At 35.3% G+C, this 16,158-nt stretch overlaps 1 pseudogene; it reads right to left on the bottom strand.

Moving 5' to 3' along the window:
* LOC131834570 (tigger transposable element-derived protein 1-like) overlaps nucleotides 1-14,762 on the bottom strand; it is a 94,515-nt pseudogene extending 79,753 nt beyond the window's left edge.
* Between the last annotated feature and the right edge of the window lie 1,396 nt (nucleotides 14,763-16,158).

Below are 16,158 nucleotides of genomic sequence, written 5' to 3'. Positions count from 1 at the left end.
AGAGAGAGACAAGGGGAGAAAAGAGAGCGAGGGAGAGAAAGGCAGGAATTTTGAGTACACAAGTGACTGGGTAACTGTATGGAGAAGGGGCTCAAGGTAGAGGAAAAGAGTAAGGACTGATGGCGGAGGCTTAAAAACATTTAGGAGGGTGTATAGTAATATGGAAAAGGGATAGTTGCTCAATATGATACTCACAGCTTCCTTATATTTCCATCTTGTTGACAGTTTTCTGATTTTTCTCCATTGTCCCAGAAAAAAATAGAATTTAGGCTGTATGTTAGAATGACTTTTTTTTTCTTTTTCTTTACAATCTGCACAGCTGATTCTATACACTCTCAAGTTTTGAGTCCTGAAAGTTTTAATTATTTTTATTTGTTTTAATTTTCTTTCTGTGAAACATTGTTTTGTGAGGTTGAGACCTGGGGACATAATATGCAGTCATCGTGAAGCAAACTAACATACCAGAGGGGGGAAATTCTATCATGGTGTTGGCAGTGTCATTTACCACCTCTTCCTTTGATGCCATGTCACTAAGGGAAAAGAAACAGATGGCCTACGTAATTTCTTCACTTCTTTTCTTATAGCCATTCCCTTTACCAAACAATTCATTCTGTCAGCTGGGATACCAAGTGAGAAACTATCTCTGGGTGTTTGGGGATTCCAAACACTCTGTCAGTGTTTTGTAATAACAAGATTGAAGAAGAGAAGAGAGATGAAGTAGGAATCTAGGCCTTTAGAATTTGGGGAAGAGTTTCTGTGCCACTTGATCTTTGATGGTTGCTCCCAGATTAAGTGTCAAATATTTTGAACTGGGAAGGTCTTGGATGTTACCTACTCTGATCTCTCATCTAAGACATGAACACAGATCAGTGGTATAACATGGGAACAGCTTAGATATGGTTCCCAGAAACAAATACTAAAGGATATGTTTTATCCAATAGCTTAATGGTCTACCTAAAAAATAAATAAAGTTGAAATGCAAAATCCTCCACAGAGAAACTTCTTTCTCTAAATTCCATAAACTTATCATTAAAGGTGACTGAAATCCTCAGTGGATGTCAGGGCTTAAGCAGTAGTAACTGGAGATATCATTAATAATTATATATTAATGCTCCAATTGGTACATGAAGACACGATTCCTGGTCAGTAGGTATAAATGAGGCATAAACAAGCACATCTGGAAGGTTCTGGATATATAGTAGGTTGATTGATTGATAATAAGTAATGGATCACACTTGGCCATTTGAATTAATTTGGAAGAGAAGTCAGCTGTAAATAGATTATAAGGAGAATGCTTAAATATTAAGAGTAATTAATGAGTTACTTTTCAACATAATTTTTATAGTGGAGCTGGAGACTTTGTAAGCACTCAGGAAAACTGATTCTGTTTGCAGATGTGGATATTCTAACGAATTAATTTATTATGTATACACAGCTAAATTCATTCTATGAGAAGCACCCTATAAACTGTAAAAATAAAAATGATGTTACACACATCTGTTTTTTAGAGCACATTCACTTTGCAATATAGCTTCAAATATTTTTTTAACCTAACCACATTGCTTAATGTCAAACAATGAAGGTCTGGTCTCCTATAGTGATTTTTATGCTTTCTTTAAGAGAAAAATTTTGTATATGAAATTTGATAACTTGAATAAATGCTCTAATTATAAAAAAGAGAAGGAACTATAAATAAGTATCATCATCCACTTTACTTTTCATATGAATCATTTGATTAAATACTAAAAGTAATCAATAATCAGTAATAGTAAAGAATATTTTATGACTCTTGTTCAGTTTTGTTTTTGATTTTGCCTTTTAGACAACACTACAATCTGAGCACAATATACAGTGCAAACTGATGATGTGTGGGCTGTCATAGAATTGTTATGCATTTGGTTTTTTGTGACCAGGTCACTGTCTGTATTTTAGCATTAAATCTCAATACACATTTATTCCATTTAAAAGTCTTTAGAGCATGGTGATAAAGTGCTGGGACATTACAGAGACTGTCTCAACATTAGAAAAATAGAGAAGCAAAAAATGTGATGTTTCACCAAATCCATTTACCTGCTGGTTCAATAATGTATCTCATAATTTGTTTTTATTTAAAATAAGTAATAGTGGGGCGCCTAGGTGGCTCAGTGGGTTAAGCCTCTGCCTTCGGCTCAGGTCATGATCCCAGGGTCCTGGGATGGAGCCCCGCATCGGGCTCTCTGCTCAGCGGGGAGCCTGCTTCCTCCTCTCTCTCTCTCTGCCTGCCTCTCTGCCTCTCTCTCTGTCAAATAAATAAATAAAATCTTTAAAAAAATAAATAAATAAGCAATAGTTTGAGGTTTCTGTAGGATGAGTGCTATTTTTCCCCCTGAATGGTGCAATAGTATCTTCAATGAATCATTCGATGGGCACTCCATAGTTTATAATACCTACCTGGAATGGATTACGATACAGTATTTGTAATGTTTGGTTGTCTGCTGCTCCCCTTTGATATGCCAGACAGGTTGCCTTTAGCCTGTTTAACTTCCTGGTCTTTGCCAGCATAACATCTAGCCTTACTAATATAGACCCATATCAATTCTTTTACATAAATTAACATTTTTCCTTCACAATAACCACATACAGTAAATAATATTAGTCCAACTTGACAGATGCAGAAACCACAGCTCAGGGAGATTTCACAAGCTGCTTTAATCAATTATTTGAACCTAGATCTTTTGACTCTACAGAATGTCTTATTTTCAAAATGCCATCGAAATTAATACGATATTTGGATTTAAATGTGAAGATTTTATCAAATATGTTTTGAGTTATTTCTAGAGTCATTTCTTTTTGTTTTCTGTTTTCCTGCCAAGATGGAGTGAAAATTTTAAGTGCTTTGCAAAAAAGAATTAACAGGACAGTTGAAAATCAAAGCAGAGTAAAGAAAAAACAGTTATTAATATTTTGTATTGATGTTTCTATGATGCATGATTTTTATAAAAAAAAATCCTTGTCCCTTACTCTACCCTGATTATAAAGTATATATTTTATGGAATGTCAGAGTGCCTTAATTAAGTGATAGGTTGAGTATTAAGTTAATGCAGTACTATCAGATGCATATATTCTCTTGTGAGGAATGCTAAGTGTGATATTTAAATGGGGAGGTTGTATTTGGAATTCTCTGCATCTATATTCTCCCACTGTCAAATGGATCATTACATTTTCAACACTTAATTATCTTTTCACCTAAATTGTGTCTTATTTAACTTGATCATTTAAAGTGCTAATGTGACTTTTTTATGTTCATCTTGTCTTTATATAAATGAACAGCTATTCTTTAACTTGACTAAGGCTTCACAAATGAAATCTGAAATTTACAAAGGAAAAAGGGAAAAGTAGAAACTTTTCTTTCCTTTCTCTTGTTTGCAAAGGAAGAGTGGTTCTCAGTAACTTAGCCGCTAGACCTTGGCATATTCCTTGGACTAGGCATTGGGTCACTCCCATTTTTCATAGCTTGTCACACAATTAACTAAATCATTAAAATGGAACTAGTCCATTGTGACAAACTGAAATGACTAAAAGCCTGCCTAGGGCGCTGCACTACGCGGCTGTTTAAGAAAATTCCATCTCTTCTAAGTTAGTGATGGATAAGGTGACAAAAATATTCTGATTAAATTCTAACTTTGGAATACTTAATAAATTAGTAACAGCATTAGAAGTGCCACTTACATTCACCTGTCAAGGAGGAGCACTGCGGTGCTGATCCTTTTGCCCTCTTTGTCTGCCTTCACGAGAGCTGCTGGCAGCTGAGGGGGTCCCATCCTAGGAAGGTGTGAGATGACAGCGAGGTAAGAGATGAGGCTCCTTTGTAAGGCCTCTGTACTTATTCATTCCTTCCCTTCAGACTCAGAGGAACTGAGGGACACAACGCTTTCCTTTGATAGATTGATCTTTCTTCTTCATCATCGTTTCCTAGTCTTTTTTTTTTTTTTAATTTTGTATCATGGAAAAATTATTTACTTTTATTGTTTAAGGGTATTTCTCGAGAGGTGTTTGTATAAAACAGATATGTAGTTTGAAGCAATGTTTAAGATGGAATTAAGCAATATTATCGTTTCTGGAATGGTCATTGAATGAAAGCTTACATTTTTGCATGCATATTCCCACTTGGGTTTTGGGGTACATGCAAAGCATGAAATGACATTTATTTTTTTAACACAGATTAATTAAAACTAATTTGAATCATTGTTATAATTACTCTTTAGCACAGTTATTCATATATTACTGTAGTTAGTATGCTTGTGTCCATAAGTACTTAAAACACTCATGTATAAATAATTTATTAGAAAAACATAGAAGATACAGAACTGAGGTTTTAATCCTGGTCTCAATACTAGCTACATGTGTGACCCCCACCTGGCACTTTACCTCTCTGGATCTAGGTTATACAATTAGTAAAATAAGGGAATGGGCTGACCTTTAATATTGCTCCCCAGTTTAACCACTCACAAATATCAACATTATTGATGGGTATTCAAAATACTGAATTTTAACTTAAAAGTAAATATTTAGATCTATCATATATACTTTTTATTGTTTATATATCTAAAATTGAAAATTGGTCTAGTTATATCAAACTACTTTATGAAGTACTGTGACTAGCAGAAGTATTTAATTTGATTTCAGGAGACCTATTGAGACCTAATGGTAAGAAAATGGCTTTTCTTCCACAATGATGAACCTCTATAGAAAGTTAGGGAAAAAGTTGCTTAGGTGTTTCCTCTATTTTGATGAGTAATTTGTGGTTTTCTTTTGAATCTACCATTCTGATCTAAAGTGACTTCCCTGCCCTTCTCAACACTCGTCTTGGATATTCTAATCTTGGTTTCCACATTGGCTTCATATCCAGACCCACTTACATTGGTCCTTGTTTTTCCTTTTCAGTTTGCTTTCTTGGTATGTTTTCCCTATCCCAATACGACTTCCATATTTCTGACCATAATGATAATTTGACAATTTCCCCGATTTCTACAATGGCTTAGAAGAGGGGGGAAAACAACAACAACAACTAAGTTCTATGCTTGGGTAATTCCAATTCTGGGTAACAATAATGACATTACTACAATTACTGTACAATTACCCATACTGGTAGTAATGGTCACAGAAAATGTTCACAACAGGTTAAATTTAGTATCCATTTTCTGAATCACCATAGCTCTTTCAGAAACCAGGTAAAGACCTTTGCTTCAACCGACTCACCAAATAATGTAAGAGAGACTTCCAACAACACTTTATACCTATACTAAATTACTGGTTTCAGAATAGAATGCTCAGTTAGTTCTGAAAAGAAGAGTATTGTGATTGGATTCCAGAGAGGGGAAAATCTTCTGAATAATTATTCAAGTCTTTAGGAGAAAAACATTTTTTTTTTTCCATGAAGTGTTTCCAGACACTCACTCTCCAGGGAATTTATGATTCCTATTTGCATTGTCCATTTTATCACAGTATAGTTAGCATCCAAGTTTCTTCATTTTTTTTATTGTTTTACTTCTCTGTATTATAGTGGAAGTATAAATTGTGTTGTATTCATCTTTGTATTCTAGTCCCAATACAGGATTGGTCACATAATTGTTATCATTATGGCTGTTGAATGAATGAATCCACATCGTTGGAAAGGCAGTCCAATCATTATTTTAAAATAAGGTCTCACACAATTGCTGGAAATTAATTATGTTGGGGAATTGTAATTTATGTTGAGACATGAATTCCCCCGCATAACACAATCAACAAAGTAGATGCATAATACATACGTATTGAATGAATGTACAAATTAATGAATGGATCCATAAGCCATCCATAAAAAAATGTAACTACTAAAAAGATTCCAGCCACCACAAAGATTAAAAAAAGAAGAAAGAAAGAGAGGATGAAAAGAATTTAGAAGGAAAGGAGGGAGAAGTGAGGGAGAGATGGAACAGAGAGAGACTGAGAATTGTAGGCTTGGCTGCGAGCCGTGAGACTATTGAAATAGAATTTATTAATGATTATTTGGGTATATCAAAAACAAATGCAGAACATTAATAACTTTTGAAATAAAATACCCATTTTACTATAATACTTTGTAATAATAGAAAAGGGAAGAAGGATGTTAAAAATTACCCCAGATTTCTATCTTGGGTGAACTAGATTAAATGGTTATGCCATTCACGAAAATGGGAGCTTTTATACAAGAGTCAGTTTTATGCAAAAGGATCATGGGTTTGTTATTAGATGAAGTCTGAAGTACCTTTGAGACAGGCAAGTAGAGGAGTTAAATAGCCAAGGGAGAGGTAGAGAATAGAGAATGTAGGTTTGAGAGTTGTTGGCAATTAAATGATTATTTAAGATATCAGTAGGGATTAACTGGAGTAAAAAAAAAAAAGGCATATGTTTTTATCTCTTCATTTAACTGATTACCATTTATGCTATGTATAAGAAACTGTAAATGGATTATACCAGTTAAAAAGTCTCTGAATTATCAATGACATTTTATAGACATCTTTTTCCCCCTGCTTTTTACTTCCTATTATTTATACTTGCTATTGTATAGCTACTTGTATTCCCTCATATCTTTCCATAGCCCTCCAAGTAGGGGTGCAGATTTTTTTTTAATGTTAACCTGATTTATTTCTTCTTTCATGTAATTTGTCTCTTATGTAAATTCATGTTTTATATACATTAGCACCAGCTCTTGGAGGGGAATTATGGCATCACATCCAACTTGATTTTATTCTAAGAAATACTACTTTTTAAGGCTATTAAAATTCATTGCTCCTAAACTAATAATTCCATTTGTTGTAAAACAAACTAAATTGGAGAAGCATTAAGGCGTCTGGAAAAACATTACTTAAGGTAACAAAATAACATTTTTAATAACACTGAATTTCATGTCCAAAAATCAAATGGAACAAGAACACCTTTATATTTATCCAAAGTGGCAGCTTGTTCACTATACTACACTCAGCACTAGCCTTTCTACACGTGTTCTCTTTGGTCCTTGCATTCACTCTTTTAAATAGTCCCCTTGGAAAGGCAATTCTACTGACAAAGAAAAACAACAAAGAGGAGCAAAATGCTTGAAAACAATTTAAAGAGTTGATGTTGTCTACAACCATCACTGATAATAAACAATGGGATTTTTCCTTCCTTGAGATTTTTTTTTTCCTGAAGCTTCCTTTTTCAGATTTTTAGATTTAAAAACAGTTTCTCAAACTGGTGGTAATGTGTGAGAAACACATCTTCAGAGAAACAAATGGAGCAATACCTAAGAAGTACACTGAACTGTGCTCATATTTCACAATTTTCATGGCACATTATCAGTGTGAGTTTTCCTCAATTCTCAAATTCTCTCATGCTTTTTTAGAAGACGTTAATTCTTCCATAAGAAATCTTGTTACTTGTATCTATTTGTTTACAGTGCATTGAAAGTAGGCAAAATTAGTGACTAAAATTAACCATTCTATTTACCCTCTCTATCTTCACTGTATCATCAAATTTCCGATGACTTCATTTTGTTTTATTTAGTCCAATTTTTTATTTTTATTTTTTGATTCTCTGTAGCTGGAGTCTGGGCTGCATTCCCCAGGTTTCAGGGGATAGTTTATAGTCCCTTCTTGTCTTTAATGTTGCTGGTTATCTCTGCTGCAATGGATAGTGCTGATTTTCTTCTGAAAACTCTCATTCGTTTGACTTCCATGGCAATATTTTCTCCAGCTTTTCCTTGTTTCTCTGTACTATTTTCCTCTTGTTCTCTCCACTCATTGTGAACACATACTCTACTTTCTGCTTGCTTTTTAAATATTGTTAGTTCGTTAGGCTTCTGCCTTGGCTTTTTGCATTGCTTCTGTGTATCCTCTATAGATGGTTTCATGTCCCTCATAGTTTTAATTATTACCTATCTGGATATAGATAAGTTTTTTTAAGAGAAAGAGAGAGAGTGGAGGAGTAGAGGGTGAGGGAGAAAGACAATCTTTAAGCAGGCTCTGCACTGGCCTTGGAGCTGGCTTGATCTCAGAACACTGAGATCATGACCTGATCTGAAATCAAGAGTCAGACACCTAACCTACTGAGCCACCCAGGCTCCCCATGCATGTAGATAACCTTAAATATATATATTTTAAAGATTTTATTCATTGATTTGACAGAGAGAGACACAACGAGAAAGGGAACTAACCCAGGGGAGAGGGAGGGGGAGAAGCAGGCTTCCCATTGAGTAGGGAGCCTGATGTGGGGGTTGATCCCAGGACCCTAGGATCAGGACCTGAGCCAAAGGCAGATGCTTAATGACTGAACTATCCAGGTGCCCCAACTTTAAATATTCCTTGAGCTCTGATTTTTTCTGAGCTTTAGGTCATAAGATGATTTAGATAGACCAACTTGACTTTCACTTCAACATGCCCCAAGCTACTCTTTCATCCACATTACTCACTTCCACATGCTTTATTCACCATGCCAGAATCATGGGAGTCACACCAGGGTCCTGCACCTCACATCCCCATGTAAACACAAATGATTACTTCAGTCAGGTTGTCCATTTACATTTACTGCCCTAGTTTGGGGCTTACCATTTTTCTCACCTTAGTTTTTCTAATAGCCCTTATAGAAATCCTTGCTGAAGTACCCAATTCTAATAGAAAAATGTACCATAAATTACCATATCCACTTTTAGCCATAAAAAATGTATCTCATCACTAAAATAATATAAAGGTAAAGCAGTTTATGTTATGAATCATTGAAAATAATTCTACAATTAATTCTAAGGTTATTATATTCAAGAAAGAATAAATTTTCATGAAGAATCAGACTTAATAAACTTCAAATTTTATAAACTGGGAAATTACAATCTAGAATAGAAAGTGTTATTTTGGGGGTTCCAAAGTACTGTAGGTATAATTTGTGTGACAGTTTGGCAAAAAATATAAAATCATCTCTTTCAGGAGACTTACTTTGAAGTTTCAGATTTACCTAAGCAGGCCTCCTATCTGGTCCTTTATCACACTCTGTCTATACCTATTTTAACACTTAACATGCTATATGGAAATATCTCATTCATGATTTATGTATTTTTCTTTCCAACTGTACTATAAAAAACCTATCCTCTATTTAGTACCTGTCAGTATGTTTTAGGCACTTAGTAAATATTTATAAGTTCACATATTAGAATTAAATGTATATTGTTAAGTAGAGACACTAGTTCCCAATTCTTAGAGATCAAATTGTGACTTAATCTATGTGAATAGTTGTCATTATGTGATATGGTGTGTGTGTGTGTGTGTTTATGTGGTGTGCAAAACCACTATTTACATTCTTCATATGAATGAGGAAAAAATATCATTATGTTAAGCCATGTTAGATCAAGGGTTAAATCAAGAATTCGGTGTTCTGGCTCATATTTGTTTATATCACATAAGGACACAGTGCTAATATGCTTTGATGTGATTATTGCTGTGATAAAACACTAAAAAAAAATTTATAATCCAATGTGACATGGGAGAGTGAAAATGTAAATGAAAGCAGAGAATGCATATTGTTTTTACGTTGTACCTGTCAGTCAAGCTGAAATTTTATGAAGAACTGAGAGGCAATTTTCACTCATGTACATTATATCATGTAGGTCATATTCTTTTATGTAAATCTCTTTCAGTTGGGTGTTTAAATTTCAATATAAACATAGTTCTAAAAAGTATGGTTTTTATTTCTTTCTCTCTTTAATTTATTCTGAGTTTTAGAAAGCAAATGTGTTGTGGAGCATGACACCTACAAGGGGCATTGCTTGAGTAGGTGTGAGAACATGAGCTGCATCTGTTTGTTTAGAAGAACAGTGATGTGGCAGGGCACTCTCCTTGCCCTTTCACACTTTGTCCCATACATAGGAGAGAGGAAGATAAAACTCAGAAGGTGGGTACTAGTACACAGGTAAAATTTTAAAAAGAAGATAAAAGTTGTACTTTATCCCTCAGAAGAGTCTATTCATCCATTAGGATTAAACGTGTTTTGTTTCTCATTTTTCTAGAGATGGTTGATAAATTCTATATTTTTGCGTCCATTTCTCCCCAAACATCCAATGCTTCATGTTGTGAAAATCTCCCTTTGTCAAAATAATAATTTTGGACAATAATAATTTTGGACATAATCATGTGTACTTTAGCCTTTGTCTTTTTTTAGGAATGTGATCAATAACATTCCTAAACTGCCAGGATCAGCCATTGTTGGCTTTCAGTCTGGGAAAGAAACAAAGTAAAGCAAAACATCCCAAATACACATATAGTTTATTCATAATTATTCTTAAAATAGTAGATCATGACTTGTGAATTAAAAATGTGAAACTTCAGTCATTTACTATTTGTGAAAGTTTCATGAAAGTAATTTCATTAAAGTGTTATCTTCATTATTTGAAATTTATATAAGATAAATGCATGTAGCATACTGCTAATTAAATCTAGTCAATATTTTTTTTATAGTACTGAAAATTCATTTATTCCAAAATATACACTTTAAAAGATTCTGGCATTAAGGACCCAAGCAGTGTTACATTAATCAGTTTTTTCACTTTATGATTATATCATTCATAATTGAAACAGGAAACAAAACTATCAGATAAGGTAACTGAAAAGATTTTCACGAAAGGGGCTTCACAGAAACGGGGCCAGGTTTAAGTGATATAAAGAGCTGGTGAAGCGTCCCATTCTATGTTATCAAACAAAACATGCTTAAAACCCAACTAGTACTCTCTCTCCAAATGAGCTTCACTCGCAGCCTCTTTATCACAGTTGAAGCCAATTTTATATTTTAAGCTCCTCGAGCCCCAAATCATTGAATTATCCTTGACTCCTCTCTTTTAGCCATACTGTATCTGATCAATCAGGAAATCCTATTGACTCCACCTTCAAAATGGCCCCAGAATTCAAACACATTTTACCACTTCCACTGTTTCAATACCAAAGTCCAAGCCTGGATTGCTCCAACAGTCTCTTACCTGGTTTCCCTAACTATACCCTTGTTTTGTAACAGATTGTTCTCAAAACTCTTACTGTAGTTATTTCAAGGGGGTAAATCAGATCATGTCACTTCTCTGCTCAAAGGCTTGCCATAGCTCGAACTTCACTAAAAGTAAAGAGAAAGTTTTTACTTAGCCTACAGGGCCCCAAATAACCTGAGCCTCTTTCTTCTTTGATTTCACCTTCTTTATCAGTCTTTACATGCTCTGGCTACTCTCACCTTTTCTATGAGCAAACAAGGCATACCCTTGTCTTAGAAACTTTAGAGCTTCATTGCCTTGACCCAAAATGTTCTCCTAACCTTGCCCTCTGAAATTCAAGTTTCTAAGTCACACATCTGTTTAAGTCTTTGCTTATATGTCATTTGAATATATTATTCTAGCTTTTACCCATTCTATCATCTTCTCATATAGATGATCCACATTATTTTTCTTGCATGTTGCCCTTACAAACTTGTTTTGTTTTTAGTGTCCTTCAGTGTCTTTATTCTGTGTTCAAGTGTCTCTATCCTGATTGGGAGTTACTCATCCTGAAATCTGGTCTTTCATCAATTCTGAAATATAACTGTAAGTATTACCTCTTCCCTATTTTCTATTTACTTCTATTGGGGTTTCTGGGAGAATTTTACAGGAATTTGTCATTTTATTTTTCATGACTTAAAATCTACTTTTCATAGATTCCCATTTTTATCTCTGTGTTTTTTAAATAAATTCTCTACCATTTACTAAAGTTTCTTCAACTGTGTCCAATCTGCTCTTTAATTCACCTACTGAGTGTTTAATTGTAAAGACTGAAGATTCATTGGACTTTTTCGAAGCTGACTAGTCTTACTCTGTACTATCTACTTTTCTACTTTTATTTTTTAAAAGATTTTATTTTTAAGCAAGCTCCATGCCCAACGTGGCACTTCAACTCACAAGAAATTGAGCTGTGTACTCTTTTGACCAACCCCGCTGGACACCCCCCTCCACTGTCTTATTTTGAAGTCTCTACATGAATATTCTATTAAACGAAATTTCCATGATATCATGGTAGCTGTTTCGATTGACTTGCTCAAGGTAAATTGCTCATGTATTTTCTTATTTCTTAACCCCAGCCCGAAAAATTACAGTAATAGCAATCGAGAGTCGACGAATAAATGTATTTGGACACTGGGCAGAAACAAATTCAGAGCTCCTCCAAAGGTTTTTCTCTTTTCACTCTTGGTCTAACCACAAAGGTATTTCATCAATAAAATCCTGTATGAGAGCAGTTCTGAAGGAAGTTTGAAGGATGGCAGGACCAACCCAAGAGAGACAGATTTCCTTCTGCTGCTGGCCCCTCCTCCTCTTCCTCTTCCTCTTCCTCCTCCTCCTCCTTCTTCTTCTTCTTTTCTTTTCTTTTTTTCCCTTTTCTACTCCACAAGTTTCTACAGAAGTGACCCTCAGTTACTCTCAGCTTCTTTTGTGGATTTTAGATCTAATTCACTCTGCTTGCCTAAGCCCTCACCCCTTTATCTGGTTCTGTGATAACAGCTCTAATCTTAGGGTACTGACACTAACAATCCTTTCTCCATCTTCCTTAGAGTTTTATTGCAGTTCCTGTTCCCTGTTGATTTCCCTAACATATTTTTCAAACTCAACCATGCATTTAAAAAATATTTGTTATATATTCCGGTATTATAGGCTAGATGGTCTTTCATATTAAGGTATCACAATGCACAAGGCAGTCTATATACAATATTCTCTGATTACAAAAATGAATAATAATTCATAGCCTAATTTATTTCCATATATTTTACATTTTTATCCACTAGGATTATTAGCTTTGTTCTAAGATTAAGTGGTGTTTATTCAATGAAATCTGGTTTAAAATAGCAGACTCTATTTGCCTGCCTTGTATTACCATTATAGTTGAGTTCAAATATATCTGAAACTCTGTTTTTCTTCAATAAAATAGGTAGAATTCTATGAGCTTTTAATTTCATAATTAGTTTATACACATGATTAATATGTTTATATAAAGGCTCTATGTTTCAAAACATAGTATATAAATAGTATATAAATATGCCACATAAATAATTAAAATTTATCATTGACTTTTCATAGAAAAATAGTTTTTCCACCATGCCTCCATGTTGGCAAACTACATTGGTGCAAATTGTGAACACTTCAGACTCGAAGAGGCAATCCAGTGTTTCTGTCCCTACATGTGGAAATGTACAAGTCAGGGTGTGATGTCAATCTACCATCAAGTTTTAAACCAATCTAAGGGTCTTTAAAGGATGTTAGTAGCAAACCTTTTTATTCTTTAGGGCAGTGAGAAATAGGGCAACACTCATATAGAGCTTTTTGGCCACCTGTAGAGTGTCATTAAGAATATTACCTTTTGACTTTACCTACAAATACTGGATCCCAAACAAGGTCAGGACCAGGTGTGATTGCATATACCTGCTATAGAGTTTTTCAGTGTCCTCTATGTGTGAAGCAGGCTCATTATAATAGATTATTCAAATAGTTGTTCAAATTGTAGGACACAGGATACAGCTAAGCATTGGGAACAAAGACAAACAAACCTCCAAACAATTTGACTAGTGCAAAAATAATATGGGCTTCCCACAGGATGACATCCCTAAAATGACCCTCTTGTCACAGCAGGTTCTTTCAATGGCTTTCCAGGCAGTGATGGTGTGTGAGCATAACTCCACTGTCCCTAAGGGACCGGGGAATGAAGGACAGCCCCAGGCCTTGCACGGGAAAGGTTTTCTGTACAAAGCCAAGCAGCCTGATTAAACCACCCCTCTGTGACTTTAGATTATTGAGCATTTTGTTCTAACCATCTAAACTGACACCGTAATGGTGCCTTAGGTAATGCGACATAGCTGAGCACTGCCAAGGAATAGTACTTGCCTGTATGAAAAAGGTGGCAGCCAGCAGGTAAAATGTGGGCTGAATTAGGTAGCAGACAAGGCATAGCTGAGACAGACACACAAAGAGCACTTATTCACAAACCTGGGCTATTCTTCTATAAAAGCATTGTGGACAAGACTGCTTTTCTCATGCTGATTTTCTCTGTTATCCTTTACATTCTGACAACAACACTGTCAGCAGAAGCGCCATCCAACATGGGCTCTTCTGTGCATCAACCCCTTGCCTTGTTTTTGTAACCCTAAACTCTAACTGCTTCCTGTTTCTTTCTCCTAAACAAACGTATGCAGAAGGAAATCACCAGACAAATGCCTGGGTTTGTAAAAGGGCTAATATTCCATAATGGAGCTTCAGGCTTGTTCAAAGGCTTTACTGTCTTTTGTTCTTTGGCTTTGTTTATTTTGCATTGTATTTGGCATCTATGGTAAAGAGCCAACATTCAGCAAGGTTGCATTCTTCTCATTCACACACTTCAGAATATTAACATGTGTGTATATTGTTCTCATTTTTGTCATATGATGAACTACTATTTCATAGTGACGGTGTCCAGATAACTCCGGAGAACAGAAGAAATGATTTCACATGCCTTAGTTCTGCCTTCCAGATACGATTATAAGCTACTTCAGGGCAGAGCACATTATCCTGCTATATCTTTTCCACACAGCATTGGTTTATTTTGGGCTTGCATCTCTGCCTATACACGCTCATCTTCGCAGCCAATCCCTCCTGCACTCCATCCTTCTAAATACCACTTTTATCATGAACTCACCTGCTTTAAAACCTTCAATAGATCCTTGAAGTCTACAGGATAAAGTGTGCAATTCACAATCACATTTGTCATTTCAGTCTTGCCACCTTGCTGCTCTACACCCGAACATTAACGAGATGGTGGGTGCCTTTGGTGGTCTCCAATACCAAAAGTGGGTGTCAGGAGAGGGCTGGAGTCAGGAAGAGGAGAGTAAAGCTCAAAACAGTGTCCAGGGACTGTCCATCCTGGCCTTCAGTGCTGGAGGAGCAGAGGCTGGGGCAGTGGCTGTGGAACTGGAAGTGGACACTTGTAATGGAGGGGATAGGTTGTTTCCGTTTTCCAAAGCTGGAAGTGGAATATGAAAAGAAGGACAAAACAGTGCAAGGAGCACTTTTGGGTTATTTAAAATAATATAGAGGAAACAACTATAAATCCTATTTTATAAATTTCACAGTAGCCCAAAAGCTGTGGTCATTATTACTTAGGAGATTCTGTTGTTCGTTTTTAGTGAGCTCGTGTGTATATGTGTGTTCTTCTGACAACAGCAGAACTAATTACTTAATATATAGTTTGTTTTTTTTAAAGATTTAATTTATTTATTTGATACACAGAGAGAGAGATCACAAATAAGCAAAGAAGCAGGCAGAGAGAGAAGGAGAAGCAGGCTTCCCACTGAGCAGAGAGCCTGATGCAGGGCTCAATCCCATGACCCTGAGACCATGACCTGAGCCGAAGGGAGAGGCTTAACCCACAGAGCCACCTAGGTGCCCCTAAAGGTTTTTGAATGCTAAAGTCAAGTAATTAATGCATTTTCCCAAATTTGAGGGATAGCATGGATATGAAAATAAAACTGTTACATGTTATGATGAGCACTGGGTGTTATATGCAACTAATGAGTCATTGAACACTACATCAAAAACTAATGATGTACTATATGTTGGATAATTGAACCTAATAATAATAATAATAAAATGTTAACCAAAATAAGACTTCGATAAATGATATTTTTAATCCAAAATCAAAAGGAATTTAGGAAATCCTTATTATACTATTTAAAGAAATGCATGTTATTTTTGAATTTTAAAATAACACAGGCAGCAACACAATGGTATAAATTAACCTAATGAAATAGAGATTAAAATAAACATTAAAAAATATTGTAAAGCTACTGAATCGTAAGGCAAGACATACATATAACCTTTAGAGACCAACAAATGTTTTCTTCATTAGAATCAAATAGTTAAATGTCACACTTGCCTATTAAAAAGAAAGGTTTATTCTGATATAATTTGTTAACAAATGCACAGATCACATAGACGTTTTTGTGATTTAATTCCTGCTCTCCACTTTCTGGATTGTGTTGGATATGTAGTACTAGCATGACTCACTTCAGCTAACTGGTTCACATCAACCCTGGCTTTCACTCTTTGATAGCCTGTGCCTCCATGATTAGTGCCCCCTCTCTATTAGTCCATCACTTGGGAACTCA

The sequence above is a fragment of the Mustela lutreola genome, chromosome 6, assembly GCF_030435805.1.
Source record: "Mustela lutreola isolate mMusLut2 chromosome 6, mMusLut2.pri, whole genome shotgun sequence".
Taxonomy (NCBI): Eukaryota; Metazoa; Chordata; class Mammalia; order Carnivora; family Mustelidae; genus Mustela; species Mustela lutreola.
This window is presented reverse-complemented; position numbering and strand designations above follow the sequence as displayed.